Genomic DNA, 6000 nt, shown 5'->3' on the forward strand with positions numbered 1-6000 from the left:
CTTCAGTAAGAAAAACCTTCGTAAAAATGTTAGGTTATATCAAATTCCAACAAAATCTGTCATACTTGGTTATATGTATTGCTATATTATTTGATATTTTTATTGAATTGATTTTCGCATTTAAACTAAATAATACCCCTTATGCTTTAATACAAGCGGAAAAGTTCAGCCCTTTCCTTTGCATTTGTCATGAAAAGCAATGAGAAGCAAACTCTATTAATAGGTTTTAAAATGAAAGGAGCTCATCATTAAGTCCATAGCTGTAGTGGCTCTAACAATTAATCCTGTGTTAGTGCTCTATAACGGGCACCTAAATGAACGGTCCCCTCGGCGGTACACTGGAATCGTTTTTTAGGGTTCCGTAGCCAAATGGCATAAAACGGAACCCTTATAGTTTCGCCATGTCCGTCTGTCTGTCTGTCTGTCTGTCTGTCTGTCTGTCTGTCTGTCTGTCTGTCTGTCTGTCCGAGGCTTTGCTCCGTGGTCGTTAGTGCTAGAAAGCTGAAATTTGGCATGGATATATAAATCAATAAAGCCGACAAAGTCATACAATAAAATCGAAAAATTTAATTTTTTTTAGGGTACCTCCCCTACACGTAAAGTGGGGGTGAAATTTTTTTTTCGCTTCAACCCTAGAGTGTGGGGTATCGTTGGAAAGGTCTTTCAAAACTAATATGGGTTTTCAAGAAACATTTTTTGATAAAGTGAATATATTCGGAGATAATCGCTCCGAAAGAAAAAAAAAATGTGTCCCCCCCCCTCTAACTTTTGAACCATAGGTCCAAAAAATATGAAAAAAATCGTGGAAGTAGAGCTTAAGAAAGACATTAAATGAAAACTATAGCGGACATGATCAGTTTAGTTGTTTTTGAGTTATCGCAAAAAGTTTTCCCTTCATAGTAAAAAGACTTATTTTAATTAGGTACTGATTATGAAAATTTGCCTATTTGTTTAACTCAGGTGAAAGGTACCGTTTCATCCCTTGGTTAACAATTTACTATACTTTAAGCTCCAGTTTAGCTTATTGTGACGGAAGAGTAACTACGGAACCCTACACTGAGCGTGGCCCGACATGCTCTTGGCCGGTTTTTTTATTATTAATGGCGTCAGTCTTCAGGATAAAATTAGATCGTTAATACTTTATTGTCTTCAGCTCAAGCTCGTTTGGAATGGTTAACAAGTTCATCGCAGTTAATTAGGTAAAGACATTTTATATTTACTGTTTATTTTAAATAAACTTAGTTGTCAACAACTGATTTTGAGAATAAGACAAACCTACTTTAGCGACCTTTAGAATGTTTGTATAAAACATAACCATTTTTTTGGAAAGCACGTTAAATAATGTTAAGCAGTACATTTATAAAACGTGAAACCTGTTTGTACTGCAATGATTATATTATTATTATGAGCCCATACTGTCCCACTGCTGGGCAAAGGTCTTCCTCTTATTCTTCCACGTGTCCCTATCCTCGGAAGTCTCCCACCAGTCTCTGTCGAAGGAATGATATGTTCAAAATATTGATATTTGTAAATAAAAGGTCTCTGATGGATCATATAATTCCTTCCAACTTGCATGTCTAAAAGTATACTACGGTCTCCAAATTTACGATAAATGTAATTAAACATGGAATGGAGTTACGATAGAACACATATTATAACGATAGAAATACACACAGGGAACCAAAGTGTTTTTGATCGTGTTGTTATGAGTATCATACAGCATAGGAAAATTTTGATATTACTTAGGTACAGAAGCCTCATCTACTACCTTATTCTGCTACAACAAATAAGAGTTTTTTCTACTACAGCACTTCTACTTATGTATCGATTAAATGACTACCAGTGATATTTAAATCAACTACTTACATTTGATCATAACAAATACCAGTGTTACTATGAATATTCGTACAATATTGGGCAACTTTGTTTTTTAGAGTTCCGTACCGTAGCCAAAGGGTAAAATGGGACCCTATTACTAAGACTCTGCTGTCCGTCCGCCAGTCTGTCCGTCTGTCACTAGACTGTATCTCATGAACAGTAATAGCTAGACAGTTGAAATTTTCACAGATGATGTATTTCTGTTGCTACTCTAACCAAAAATACTAAAAAGAACGGAATCCTCGGTGAGCGAGTCCGACTCGCGTTTTTTATGGTAACTTCTAGGCAAAGATCTATAAACCAATATTTAATTTGATATTGTTTATCGTTTTAGGTGATTGCTGCTGTATTAGAAAAAATATTGTATGCAACGGTACATAATTAGGTCTTAAAATTCTCGGGCATGTCATTACAAAACTCGGCTTTGTCACGTTTTGTAACTTCGGCCCTTGAACTTTAAAAACCCTCATAATATACCTGCTGCTGCACAAAATACTAATATATTGAGTACAAACACTTTTGAACATTTGAAAATTATCTACGTCCTCACCAAATCTAAATAGGCATAAATCTCTCAGGCAGATTTTTGTGATAACGTACAACTCATGCAAGCTAGGAGGCTGGAATAGTTTTCCCTTGAGCTAACCGAACCGCGTCCGCGCCCTGCCTCGCTGCGAGAGATTCGCTCAGTATTCCCTCGGTTTTCCACTTTCCAGCCGATGGCGAGTGCAGATATATATTTCTGGTAGGTCGCGGGCGAACGTGCCGGCTCGGACCGATATTTCGTGCTCCCTGGACGACAATAATTTGTTAGTCCATCGCGGCACGGTCCGTGTATTGCCGGCGATATATCTCCTTCAGTCCTGTGCTCTAATCGCGAACAATATGAACGATCATCGTAACTGCACCATCGGAAGATAAAATACAAATTTGCACCGTCATTGTCGTATAAATTGGGATAACTTCACCCGGACGGGTTGGAAACCAAGCAACTTCTGCGGTTTTCCTTTTGAACACTTGTTATAAACACTGTTGCAAAAAAATAGCTTAACCTGGTTATGCTTCAGATTTAATTTCATCTCATGGATATTTTTCGAGTAGATTATTTAGGTATGTTTGCCAGATGTTTGATCGTTAAGATGCTTATTAATAACAGTGTTTCGTCCTGTTTATTATTAAATATATCTCATATCTTCGAATTTAATTAATGCCCAATTATAGTCCCGGCGTGTGATTATATTGTAATAATGAAGCCAGAAATTCACTTATCTCGTAAGCACTGATGTGCCGTTCCCGAGATAATTCCCTATGTAGAATTAACCCCGGAAACGTTCCTGGGAATATTCTCTCATAAAGGGATTATAGGGGAATTTTGAAATTGTGCATAGATATACTATTTTGTTATCAGAAATGTAGTCAACACTTGGCCATTTGAACTTAACAAAACATTAAAAAGCCTATTTCATGCGCCAACATAAATTCCTTATACTCCCGGGAAAACATCTATTCTTCCCGTGAATTTCCCGATAGTTACTGGGAATAATCCCCTGGATAAATAATAATAAGTTAGGTAGTAATAAGAATAGTGGAGTTCCGTAAGCTTATTACCAAGAAACTCTGTTTCGCATACGTGTTTTGGACGGGTTTTTGTGAAACCTTTTGCATTGCATTATCAAAAGATCCAATAATAAACACTGTAGCTATTTTGCCAATCTCATTTTTTTATAGAAAACATACATATAAGTTTTTATTGTATAACTGTATACATACAAAAGTGGTAATTTTAAAAATAAAAAGTATCATCAGTTGCCTGCTAGGGCGTACAATTAAGGTAGGCAACCTACCTATCTTAAAACTAAGCTTATATCGTTATTTGTACATAGGTATCTGTTAACTTGCATAAATGCATTGGCATCATAAAATACTTTATCTATTATATTCTTCAGCCTCCGTTTTAACATAATTCCGTCTAGCTAAATATATAGCTATAACTAAAGTGCTCTTTTTGTACATAGAGTTGTTAACCCTTGGAAGGTCAAGATCATATTTCTACTGGTGTCGTATATTGCTTTTGAATGATGACTTATTTACAACTTAACTTTGACTTTTTGTGAATAAACATAGCTCTAGGATGTTCAATGTTACACGACGTTTTTCTCTAAAAACTATACGAAGCGATCCCTCAGTACGCATACGATATACACTTTTAAACATTTTTTTTTTTGTAATTTAAATGTTTTTGTACATAGACAGAATTACCCCACTATATAACTCCATATGTAGTGGATACACACTTGCGTAATAAACATTTATTACTACAGTTTCGGAACAAGTTTGTAAAAGTATTAAAAAGGCATGACAACTATTTGAAATCTTGCTATTTATATTTTAAGAAAATATTCCTTGTTCTGGGAAAATTCCCACGGCACATCACTACTCGTAAGCAAGGTGGAAGCGTTCCGTAGGCGTACCTAACTAACGTATTTCTACGCTTAAGTAATTTCACTTACTGTAATTCTTTATTACGGTGCCGTACTCGGCATGATGAAAGCAGAATAGACATCGTGGAATGTGACTTTCGTGGGGATTCCATATGGGAACAAGGCCAGAGTCTAGTTACGTTTTCCTGTAATTACAAGCTTAGTCGTGAACTTTATTGCGTTACTAACAATGTAATAGGTGTTGTTGCTACGAATATTTGTGTTTTTTTATCCAAATAAAATATCGAATGTTAATTAACGTAACTTCGAAAAATAACTAAAATATAGTTAACATACAATTACAGAAAATTAAAGATGACTGACATAATCAAATTTAAATATGGAGAAAATTAAGACCTATATCTAAATCCCTTTTATATACATAAAGCCTACATATTATACAAATCGATAACATTGATATACTGCGAAATAAATCTTGGCTGGTGTCTCTGAAGCCACGTTCTACCAATATTTGAGTATGCTCATGTTCGTAAAGGTTCGTAAAGCTATTTGTTTATGACAACCGCTATATCCAGCCCGACTCGAATTTCATATTAAACTTACGTCTATTCTATTATGACTACGATGTTTTATGTTCTGTTTGCTCGCCTGTGTTGGTTTTAGCTGCTTTATTATTAGTTTGCGTTAAATGTGAATAATAATTACTCTGGGTTATATATAATTAGTTTAGCTAACATATTTGTACTTGATTACTTTGGTTTTTTAGAATTCTGTAGTCATTGTTTGGCCTTATAGTTTCACCATAGCCGTTTAGTGTCTTTTTTATTTATCTGTACACCTGGCACCTTCTCTGTATACCTCCTCAAAATAAACGGCATATTTTAGTAAAGATTGTGCTACTTTTACACTTAAATCGATAACTTTGTACAGCCGACAATTATATGTTTATTTTAGAAAGAACCACAAATACGGTAACAAAAGTCTAAATTGACGTCTAAAGTAGATACCTAACGGTCTACTTAAACGATCGTAATTTGTTTCATACTTTAAAGGCAAAAGAGCGTTATTTATTAACTTTGCAAACTTCAGGTCGATAGCATACCTACTAAGTATTCTATTTAGATATTAATAATAATAAATAATAAATTCTTTATTTGGCAGGAAAGAAACCCAAAAAAAATAATAATTACAATGCACATAATAAAAGGTGTAAAAGAAAACATAAAATACAGTAAAGAATAAAAAAATAAATAATAATGCTTATAACCTAAAACAATGAAATAAAACATTTACAAAACTTATGCACTAAAAAAGGCCGTTCTCGGACCGGTGCAGTTTTCGCCAGTGTTTGTTAAATTCGTCACTGTAGTCTTTAGCTACCAGTGACAGAATTTCATTGTTGGAGGCTAGCAATCTCGCTCGGAAGGCAGCCTACCTGGCTCTCAGGATGGCGAAGAAGTCAGGGACCCTCGCGTCCGCGAACATGCCCTTCGCACTGCAGAAACGGGGTAATTTCAACAAAATACGAAAGGCGTTATTGTACTGTACCCTTAACGCGTTGAAGGAGTGCCTGGTGTACCTGTTCCAAAGCTGACAAGTATAAAAACATTGGCAAAAGGCTTTGAACAGGGTCACCTTTACCTCACTCGAACAACGCGCAAAAGCGTCGAGCCAACATGTT

This window comes from Cydia pomonella, chromosome 10, assembly GCF_033807575.1.
Source record: "Cydia pomonella isolate Wapato2018A chromosome 10, ilCydPomo1, whole genome shotgun sequence".
NCBI classification, from domain to species: Eukaryota; Metazoa; Arthropoda; class Insecta; order Lepidoptera; family Tortricidae; genus Cydia; species Cydia pomonella.